This window comes from Piliocolobus tephrosceles, chromosome X (genome assembly GCF_002776525.5).
Source record: "Piliocolobus tephrosceles isolate RC106 chromosome X, ASM277652v3, whole genome shotgun sequence".
Taxonomy (NCBI): domain Eukaryota; kingdom Metazoa; phylum Chordata; class Mammalia; order Primates; family Cercopithecidae; genus Piliocolobus; species Piliocolobus tephrosceles.
In genome coordinates, this window is record NC_045455.1 from 23,811,397 (window position 1) to 23,823,704 (window position 12,308).

At 32.6% G+C, this 12,308-nt stretch overlaps 1 protein-coding gene across 1 annotated transcript in view; it reads right to left on the bottom strand.

The window, feature by feature from the left end:
* Nucleotides 1-12,308, bottom strand: part of GPC5 (glypican 5) — a 1,441,555-nt gene that overhangs the window by 752,023 nt on the left and 677,224 nt on the right. The gene's annotated exons all lie outside the window — the stretch shown is intronic.

The window sequence follows — 12,308 nt, forward strand, 5'->3', positions numbered from 1 at the left end:
GCAGCAGGCAATTACATCTAAACCAGTGAAATATGAACAGTGCGAAGGAGAATTAGACCAAAGATACTGACTGTATGGCATAGAAAGTCCAATATTAAAGACACAGAAGGCCCTAAGTTTGTCCAGTAAAGCCATGCTTGATTAGTGCCTTGGAAACCCTGGAGACTGGATCAGAAATCTGTATAGAAAATGGTTCTTCCTGGATAAAGTTGAGAGAAAAAGAAAGCTTATTGGGTTCAAGTAGAAACTGGGACAAGCTATGGCCATCTGGCTTTTCTGTTGCAAAAGCAGGGCTTAAATCTACATCTTTCTATAGTTATGAATGAACAAACTGATTTTGAAACAATCATCTAACTTAACAAAATATTCAGGATTCAAAAATAATGTACTTATGAAAAGAATTTAACACAAGAAATATGAAAATTAGGAAATTTCCCCTTTTCCACACTAAAAAAGACAGAAGAGCTATGACTTTTAAAAAAACTAGAGCAGTAAGCTTTTAGAGGGAAAAATGACAGTGTGACATGCAGGCATGAAAAGAAGGCAGGTTTAAGTAAGATGAGAAAACACGGGGAAATCCAAAACCCCAAATAAAATAATTTTGCCTTAAATTTTATTAGGTTTAATAGTAGATTGCTGTTTTCTTTTGTCGATTTATGTCAGATAATTTTTGCTCTTTTGATTTATTTTAAAAGTAACATTAACTCTTGGTTGGGCATGGTGGTTCATGCCTGTAATCTCAGCACTTTGGGAGGCCGAGGCTGGTAGATTGCTTGAGGCCAGGAATTCAATACCAACCAAGCCAAAATAGAGAAACCCCGCCTCTACTACGAAATAAAAAAATTTAGCTAGGTGTGGTGGCACATGCCTGTAATCACAACTACTCAGGAGACTGAGGCACGAGAATCACTTGAGCATGGGAGGTGGGGGTTGCAATGAGCGGAGATCATGCTACTGTACTCCAGCCTAGGAAACAGGGCAAGACTCTGTATCCAAAAAAAAAAATTAGTGGCCGGGCACAGTTGCTCACAACTGTAATCCCAGTACTTTGGGAGGCTGAGGTGGGTGGATCACAAGGTCAGGAGTTCGAGACCAGCCTGGCCAATATGATGAAACCCTATCTCCACTGAAAATACAAAAATTAGCTGGGCATGGTGGTACACACCTGTAGTCCCAGCTACTTGGGAAGCTGAGGCAGGATAATCCCTTGAACCCAGGAGGTGGAGGTTGCAGTGAGCCGAGATCGTACCACTGCACTCTAGCCTGGGCAACAGAGGGAGATTCTGTCTCAAAAAAAAAAAAAAAAAAAATTAAAAACAAATAAAATTAGCAAAAGTTTAGCCAAAAAATCTCTAAAAATAAATATATGTATATATATACATTTTATTTGTTCATTTTATATATATATATTTTATTCATTCATTGATAAAATGATCATTTTATTAATCATTCATACAATAAAATGAATTCATTATATGTGTGTCTGTGTGTGTGTATGTATATATATATATATGTATGAATAAAATGTATTTTTCCGTTAGGGATTTAAAAGGTGCATTGGATAAATAAAAAAAATTGTGTCTTTTCTCTTGAAAAAAACATATACATTTAATGATGTATTTTTGGCCTTTGATTAAAATAATTAAATTTTATCTGGAAGGATAAATATCAGAAATACTCAAAGAAATTTAGCAGAAGGATAAGCATCATTTTGCAATGACAATAAAGTAGGGCTGCACAAGTGGAAGAATGGACATATAAATGATTTTTTAATGACAGATTTTGGTATTTCAAGTTAGAAGGATAAGAAAAGTTTACTTAGCAGATAATGCAGGAACCAGGGTAACTGGTCAACTATTTAGAACAAAATAAAGTTAGATTCCCACTTTACATATACCTTAAAATAATTGCTTATAGAACAAGAGATTTTTTGCTTTTAAAACATTTTGGAAGAAAATATAGATGAATCGTTTATCTGAACTTGAGTTGAAGAACGTATTCGAAAACTAAAATTCAAGAAGAATCTATATGATTGTCCAGGTAACTTCTGAATTGTACTTTTTAATAAATATTTGTAACAAAAATATTAAAAGGATAATCTACAGAAACAAATAATTGACGATTTATTTTATTTTATTTTTTTTAGACAGAGTCTTGCTCTGTTGCCCAGGTTGGAGTGTAGTGGCACGATCTTGGCTCATGGCAGCCTCTGCCCCCCAGGTTCAAGCAATTCTCCTGCCTCAGCCTCCTGAGTAGCTGGGACTACAGGTGCTTACCACCATGCCTGGCTAATTTTTATATTTTTAGTAGAGACAGGGTTTCACCATGTTGGGCCAGGATGGTCTTGATCTCCTGACCTCATGATCCACCTGCCTCAGCCTTCCAAAGTGCTGGGATTACAGGCATGAGCCACCACTCCTGGCCAACAGGTTTTATTTCATCTGTAAAGTTCTATAATGTGTTTCACAATAAAATAAAAGATATTATGCAAAGCAGACAACATTTTGCAAGATATGTGATAAACTAAACAATACATAGAAAGTTATTGCACCTCAGTAAGAAAATAACTATAAATAGAAGGATAAAATCAATGAATAGTAACAAAAGTATAGGATATCAGAGAAAAAGTATTTGACAGAATGAAAGAAAAAAATGGATGTTTTAGGATAAGTGGTCTGAGATGCATTCATGTTTTACTTCATTAGCTTGTATATATTTAATATATTCTATATGTGTTCAACAACTGATGCAGATTTAAAAACAAAAAAAGTGTTAGTTTAGTAAGTAGGTATACAACAACAAAAATTTGCTATAAAAGGGGATTACAATAATGAAGGTATCTAGAAATCTAATTTTAAAAAGTGGTGCTAATTATCTGGGATCATCTGAGAAGACCTCATTGAATAGACCATTTGAGTAGACACTTGAGGATGAAGATAAATTTTCGGGCAGATTAATAACAATGGGGAGAGTTTTGAGGGAAGAGGAGATGACTTTTATTAAAAGAGGAAAGCATGAAGTTTATGTAGCTTGAAAAGTGTGTTGTATTCAGGTAGTAATGTAACGACTCCATCACTCTTGCATTTTTTATTGGAGGCTCTGAGGAAAGGTCTGCTTCCAAGTTTGTTCAGGTTGTTAGCCACACTTAGTTCCTTGTGCAGGTAGTATCACAGTCCCCATTTCCTTGCTGGCTGTCAGCTGGGGCCAGCCTTTGCTCCTAGAGACTGTCTCTGTTCCTTCTTATGCTTTATTCATGGCCCTCTCCAGCAGTGCTAACATTTCAAATATCTCTGCCTTCCCTCCTGCCCCATCTCTGAGGAATCAACTGGAACATGGCCTCAACTTTTAAGGGCTCATAGAGATTAGATTGGGCTCATATATAGTCCTCATTTTAATATTATTCATAATTCTAACTGCAGAGTCTCTCTTGTCAGGTAATACAGCATATTCAGGTCTCAAAGATTAAAGTGTGAACATCTTTGGGGGCTTTTATTCTGCTTGCAACATTTACCTAGAGTATAAATTCAAGACATAAGGCAGAATCTCATGGGCAAAAGAAAGTACTATTTTGAACACGGCTGTGGGAATCCCAAATGGGAATTATATCCAGATTTGGCAGTTGTGGATAAAAGTCAAGGCTGAAGAAATAATTTGATGATAGTCATTATCTTCTACATTTTGTAAATGAAGCCATTATTATATATGAGAGGGTTAGCATTCACCCAGGGAGACTTCAAGTCAGTTTACAAAGTTAATATTCTATGGCACGTTCAATAGTAGTACTATCTTTTATTCAATTGGATATTAGCCTGGGGTCAAGATTTAAAAAAAAGAAATATAACTATCTCTATATGGAGATGCCATGAGGTATAAAGAATTTGTATATAGATGTATATGGAGAAATATTTATGCATATAGAAAATCCCAAGGAATACACACACACACATGCACACATTAAGATAATAAAGCTGTGATATTTTCAGGCATAACTTTGTAGTAAGATGTTACATCAGCAATAGGAAACAAATATAGCAAAGTGCCCAAAACAGTCTAAATAATCTTGAAACAAAATTTTCTACCAAACCATATTGATTCCATGTTGTTCTAGCCTAAAGATAGACATATAAATTTAATGAAATAATATTGAGCATCAATAAATAAACCTCATATTTATGAGCAATTTATTTTTGAAAGGATACCAAGAAAATTCAATGGGGAAATAGTATTCTTGTCAACAAATAGTGTTGGAACAACTGTACATATGCGTGCAAACAAAAGAAGTTGGATTCTGACCTTTCATTACACACAAAGTTGATCAAAACCTACATGTAAGACCTAGAAGTAAAAAACTCACAGAAGAAAACATAAGCAAAATTTTCATGACCTTAGATTAAACAATGGTTTCTTAGATATGACATCAAATTACAAGCAACAAAAGAAATATTGTATTATGCTTATAATATTATATTATATTGTGTAGTTAGTTGCATCCTTTTTAAAGGCAAATATTATGTTGTATGAATTATGCCTTAATTTTAAAAAGTACAATAAATTAAAAATAAATTAAGTATTTTCAATAATGAAATATTATTTTAATATCACAAAATCAATTATTGTAGTTCACTATATTAACAATATTAAAGAAAATCTTATCTCAATGGATACAGAAAGTATTTTTTAATATGCAAACTAGGAATAGAATGGAATTTATTTAATCTGATGAAAGATAATCATAAAATCTTACAAAAGTATTATAATTAATAAGGAAATACAGAAAGCTTTCCTTATGGGATCAGATGAAAGATTCTCTAGTCAGTTCAATAAGAAAAAAAGTAAGAGTTAGCAGTAAAGAAATACACTGGTGATTATTTGCTAATGACATTACTGTAGATGTAGAAAATCTAAACTAAAATGTTAGAACTAATAACTAAATATAGCTATCGGGATCACTGGTTATAATATTAGCACATAAAAGTCTATTTTATTTCCTTACACTACCAATAACGAATTATAAAATAAAATTTTATAAATATATCATTTAGAATAAAGATTTGGTTTATTTCATAAAATTAACTGGAAAGTTTTTCTTTTAAAATATATTTTCAAAACTTGAACAATTCTTCAAGTCAGTTAAAGAGTTTTAAATATTTCTATCCTGCAACGAGGTTCAATCTGCATGTGATAATGGATAGCTCTACTGATATTAGAACTATCCCATTATTGAAAACCATTTTAGATATAAATGGCAGGCACCTAAGAATGACCTAATTTCCTGTGGTGTTCCTTTCAAAAAATTTTCCAGAACAGGCAAATCTTTCTCTTTCCCTTTCCCTTTAAAAAGTGACATCGGCTTATTTTTAAAGTTGCAGTCAAAACAGACACGTAAAAAGTAGAAAATTAAAATGACCCATCAGGCTTGTCTTAAAATTAACTACTGATAATATTTTGGCATATGTCCTTACATGTGTTTTTATACTGTGTGTTTATACATGTGGTTATGAATGTATGTTCACAAGTGAGGGTGTATATACACATACACACATACATGTTTGAGATAGAGACATAGGCAGAGACAGAAAGAAAGGAAAGGCAGATTATTGCCTTTATAATATACATGCTATTTTAAAATTGCTTTCATTTCCGAATTCAGACAGCATACACAACTTGATAAATACAGTAATTAGAAATCCAAGAGTTATTTGCATACTCACACATCTCTGAAATATCTTTCTATGTACAGATAAACATTAACCACAATGACCTACACATGTTGCGTGGAATTTTTTTCTCCAGCTGTCATGTTAAAGCGATGATTGGCACCTGTTTGCATACTATTTGGGAATTTAATATTTGGTTGAAATTCTTTGATCCTAAAACATACAGCTTGGAAATACACATTTTGTTTGCATACACATGGGATGTTGCACGCATACCAGAATTAAAGAATTACAACTAGTTGGTACCCAGCTTGCATTCTTAAGCAATCTTTGTAAATACTATTTTTCTTATTAACAGTGCCTTCTGTTCTCATTAGGTTTCAACGGAGTACTCTAAGTAATTTAAAACATATTTTTCCTTCATTTAAATGGGCAATTTCCCTCTCAACAAATGCCTGGACCTTATCATAAGGTGTGGTAATGGAGCAAATAGTCCCAAATATTTTAACCAGCTATATGAACTTTTGCAATGTTTTTATAGGATGTTTAAAACAACAAGAAAGACTTTGTTCTCATGATTTTCACCAACAGTGGTTACAAACAGTTTTCTTCTTTACTATGTTTGAATGGCACATTTCACTTCATATATCCTTTACTTGCGGCTAGAGCCTTAATATTGCTAGGGGAAAAAGCTTACCTAGCTCAGTGTTTGTAAATGTCAGCTAGCCAAACGATATTTGGAAGCCTATAAATGTTCACCTTTCTAATATTTGCTTAAAGCTATCTGGAATTAATGTTCTCCTCTTTCCTCTCCTCTCACCTCAAGAAAAAAAAAAAATCTGTGTACAGAAGTTGACACAAAATATATTAAATACGGCTGGTATTCAGCCCTCTTGCATTCAAACAAGAATTACACATGTATGTAAAACAGAAGAAACTATCTTGATAGTATTCTGTACCCTTGCTGTCAAATTACCCTTTGATATGCCTGCAGTTTTCTCAGTAAAACACATTTTGTTTATTCTGGATTAAGAGCAAGCTCTTGCATGTCTACCAGGATTTATTTGCCTGGTAAAGAAGCACTACCCAGAAACAACGAATATAATGTGTGCTTTGCTATGGTTTTAATGTTCTCTTCAAAACTCATGTGAAATTTAATTGCCATTGGAACAGTATTAAGAGTTGGGGACTTTAAGAAGTCATGCAGGCTGTTTTGTTTGTTTGTTTTTCAGGTTTCTTTTATCAAAACCTAATTTAACAAAATCTGAGCAAATCATCCACTTCCTTTCCTAATATCCCCATTTTCAGTACTCTCTCCTTCAGCCACAATGGTCCATTCCATCACCTGACATTCATTTAGCAAAGATTTACAGAATCCCTTCTCTGTATAAATCATTTTATAGGATCTGTGTAAAGATATAGTGATTAGCATATGGCAGCCCTTGTCCTTTAACATGACAAGAGCAACTCTTCCTATTTTCAAGAGCTTGAGTATTGTCACTAATCTAAAACTATCCAAGTTTACCTAACCAACATTTTTCCTTAAACTGCTGCCTCCCTTTTACAAAACTTCAAAAAAAGAATTCCCAATTTAATCATGCTGTTAAAACAGATTTTCTCATCATCCCCTAGTTACATAAAGTGCAATCTCCTTAGCTCATACTTAAAATAATATCTTTTCAACCCTTGAATATTGTTACCATTATCTCAAATGATCATATAGCTACTGTCTTTCAGGCTACTCATAATATAATAAGTTGAATATGCAAAACACCATGGAACTTAAATAAAAAGTAACTAACCTATCCTAGTACCCTCAAAAATCAATTAATAAAATTTGTAATTTCAACAAATATTTTTGGATATTTACATATCAGAAAAAAAACTGGCTAACTGGAGACACAAAACAGATAAAGGATTTGGTAAATTAACCCTACATGCAATTTTGAAAATGTAAATTTAATTTTTACTTAATAAATGATTTTTCAAAATGCAACTTATTAATAAAGGGCATTGTCAGAAATTTTGAGTCTTTTAGGAGTCAAAACATCTGTTCGATCTAAAACTAGGAGACACAGAATGATAAGAACATATGAAGTTTTAGCTAAATAGCCATGAATTTTAAGGTAATTCTCTATTGGTTTGGAGTACTCATTTACACACTTATATTCAGCTTTAGGAATTTAGGGACTCATTAACTTTGCTAAACATGGAATTTAGGGTTTTTAAAAAACTAATTATTTCTTTACTATTTTTATATCCAAGTATACTCTTCTCATTATTCACAAAGGACAAATCTTCACCAAGTCCCAACCCCTGCAGTCAGGGAAGTAATTTCATTCAAACATCCCTTGAAAGCAATTATTTATGCTCTCCGCAGAAATTGGGGTAAATTTGTTGTGGTTCCATTTATTTTCTGGAGATTGGAGATTACATGTTAAATAATTTGAATGCTTGATAGATAGACTCATAACTATTTGGTTAATACATTTTTAAAAAGTAGAGCAAAAGTGAATGATCCCAACCATATATCAAAGAGAGTCTGATCTAATTTAACTGACTTTCCAGGTGCTCTCAAACTGCTATTTTGATATTTAAGAACACTGATCTGAGAGCTTCTTTCTGCATTATCAAAATTTTCAGAACCAAAATTATTATTAACAAAATTGGTTTTATTGAGAATTATGTTGATTGTTGTATTCATATGAATTACTTTAATTGTTGTTTTCATGCTCTCTGCATAAAAGAAAGGATCATTTAAATCCATGGTAAACACTTACGTATTTGAAGAAACACTCCTCTAGGTATCTTCTCTGCCTGATATGTTCTATCTTGGAGTAATAAGCATCATTTATTTTGTCATAATTATTGCAACTCAGTTGCCTCTGAGTTTTGAAAATCTCTAAGCTTCTCCCGTTTCAAGTTTCTTTATAACAGTGCTTGTCAACCTTGGTTGCACTGTCCAAACATCCAGCCTGGACCCCAGATCAATTATATCAGAAACTCTAGGGGTGGGACCCAGATATAGGTAATTTTTAAAACTCTCAGGTGGTTTATATGCACTTATGTTTGAAAAACACTATTTAGAGTGAGAAATAATCTCAGGCTATAAGTCTCCTATTAATAGCCTAACGTATTACAAGTGGCAAAATGGCATCAGTGAACATTTTGGCTACAAATAGAGCTACCTGTTTTATTCTAGCACTGCTGAGATAGTTTTGTGAAATGTTTGTGTCTATGGCCCTATACCTAGAAATTTGAGACATTAAATGGTGATAAAAATCTCTTAGCTATATTTATTCCAAAGCTGGAGCATGCTTCTTCTGATTTAAAAATGGCAGCTCTTTCTCTCTCTCAGCCAAATTTGTTCATTTAATTATATACCTAAAACAATTACAATTTGAACAAAAGTGTAACTCTTAAATAATGAAAATGTTAATAACTTTCAGGTAAACAAAAAGTTATAGATGCCATTTATTTCAAGCAATCTATTAGTACACAGAATTCCTGAGGGCATCATTTCTCATTAATAATGCCTTTATATGAACTCTTAAGTATTAAACTTTTGATGCTAACATTTATGGTACCCAAAACTCCTTCATGTCATATCATTAAGCATTTTAGCTTACTAGTCAGGAAAAGTCCTTTTTATGGCTCATTATAGCTCAAAAGAGAACCATCTGATTTTGATCTCACCTTCAAATTTCAGCTTTAAGTTCTTATTTATTTATTTATCTTAAATCCGCTGCAGAGTTAATTTTCAAAACTCTCCCTTGGTTTTTTTTTTTTTTTTTCCAGCAATTTCTTTCTTGGGCCTAAAGCATGGTAGGAGTAAATAATACATATTTCCTTCATTAATAAAGAGCAAGTAATTTTTCGGAAGGTTTCACTCTCATTTTTATCCTTACCGTAACATACTCAGTAGGCCCAGAGTGATTTTGATTTGGACAATCAGTTTGTCATTTTCCTTAGTGGGACCTATTATACTCTGAGGTTTCAAAAAATCCTTCACCATGACAGTTTAAGTTAGTAAGAGACAAAATTAAGAGAATGTGATTATTAGTGATGATGTAAACCCAACTGGTCTTGGAAATGCAGTGAATCTCATGACTATCTGATTTATGGGACTTGGTTTCATGACATTCACCCATACACCTCACCTGAAATTTTATTTTAGGCAAGCTGTTGGTGCCAGGATCTGAATAACAATGCAAATTTGGTGTATTCTGTTTAAGTCAGTGTTACTTTCCATTTGGTAAGGAGGAGCAGGACAAGAATATTATCTCCTGCAGAGAGTCTTTCTTGATTTGCTTCTGAAAGTAGAATTGACCACTCTCTTACCATCTCTCCTTCATGTGCAGATTTATATATTAAAGAGCCCTTATGGAAAGTCATTTTTCTTGTCTTCCTCCTCAAACTTCAAGGGCAGTGATTTGATCTGACTCGTAACTGTATCTCCAGCAATTAGGGGCTCCCACCAGGTGCTCAATAAATGTTTGCTGAATGTTACACTGCATATAAATTGTTATTAAACAATAAGGAATAAAAGGAAAAGTTTTTAATTCTCCTTGGAACATGAGATCAGAATTAGATCACAAACTATTATAGCATTTAAGACTTACTACCTGATTATAAAAACATTAATATGTAACTTGATAGTCCACATTATTCACCAAACCCAAAATTTTATTTTACTATTTTACAAAACCAAATTCACCCACACATTTGCTGCCATTATGCATATTCAATTAATGTTCAGATACACACATCAAATTCAAGGGGTATATCTTAAATACTAATAGTTTCCTCGGAATAAAATTTGAACTTTCTATAGTAGTAACTATTTTATGAGATTAGGTAAATTTGTTGTTACAACATTAAAAATGACAACATCCATTAATAGCCAAACTTTGTGTAAAAGAAACACTGATTTATTTTTAGCAGTGTTTGGAAAATCTCACAAAGTTAGCTTTGAGTAACCAAATATAAACTTGGAAATAGAATAAACCAATGCAAATGAATGTAAGAATAGTATTTCTTAGCAAGCAATCTAAATAATGTATACAAAGTATATTAGTATTTCTCATAAATGAAAATCTATCCTGTATCACCTTATCAATAGTTATATAATTGGTAGTTATTAACTAAGAACAAAATGACATATGGAAGGATGAGAGAACCACACCTCACCAAAAACAAGTAAGCAAAATGAATAGTGGTTCCTTTTCGTATCATCTTAACCTTTTTCTTTCTTTGATATCATTACTTCATCTTTTAAAAATAAGAAAACTTGGAAAGTCTGGATTTTCTTAACATGAAAACAGAAGCATCATTTAATGGATGTCATTACTTGAAAACACGTTACTTAAACAGCATGGTAAATTATTGCCATTCTTAGGAAAATAGAATAGCAGGGGTGAAAAAGATCTTATAGTCTACAGTTTTATTTTCTTAAGAACATTTTTTTCTTATTAAATATGCAGCATATCTACATATGGAAATAAATGGAAATGGATGAGGCCCACAGACTTCTTTGCTGGCTCATTCTTTGAGTTTTGGTAATGGATCCTAAGGGATAGCTACAGAAAAATAAAACTTCAGGGAACAAACATGTCCTAATGGACATAGACAACGTCCTCCATTCCCCAAGACAGCATGACTGTTCTGTGTTCACAGAGTCCATTTACAGTAGAATATACTGCATGCCCATGCTTAAATTATATTTCTATTTAATATTTCTAGATAATATTTAAAGTATAATCCCTTATGGGAATTAGTATTAACTTTTAAAATTTAATTTCAATAATTCTGTTCCCATAAAATAGAAAGGGCATTATTTTTCCTTACTGCTTGAATTCTTCTTTCCTATCACTGAATAAGATGGCTGCCTATGTAAATACACCAAATTTCTTAGCATTTTCATGTGCTTTGCAAATAAAGCTGTCTAAAACAAATTCTCTAACTCAATTTCTGGTTTTGTTGTAAACCACATACTAGTTAATAGCATAGCACACCTGATTTGACTTGGCATTTTCAAAATTGATTTCTTGCACTCTGCAAAACCAATTAGCTCTAATCTTGCAAATGCAATAGGTTTCTCTTGCCGTGATTGTTATTATGCAACCTATAGATATATTATGTCATCTCTTGGTTTATATAATTGTGATTTACCATTCATTTCCAAGAGAAAACCTATCCCTAAAGCAGGTTCTGCCATTTTCTATTGACAATATAGTGCTATGTATTATCTTAACAGCAAGCAGTTTACAAAGAGGGGTTTATATAAACCACCATACTCCAAATCCAGAAGTAATTCCTGGGGAGGAACTGATGTGTCTTTAATGTTTTGCAGTAAATGTCTTAGAATTTAAACACAATTAGCCTCGAGTTTGTGGTTTGCTTCTATTGCCTACGGATAGCTGCAAAGAACAGGCTAAATATGATGGATTTCCTAAAGGTTTCCAGAATATGCTGAATAATTAAGTAGGGTTGGTGACAATTTAGGCTGTATTAAGGTAATGACATCTCTTTCTGTTTTCTTTAATAATTTCTATTCTCAAATTGTAATTCCTTCTTTAAAATTGACAATAACAATTTGACAAGCATTGTATGTAATTACACTTCACCTTTTTATTCAATATGCAATGACTT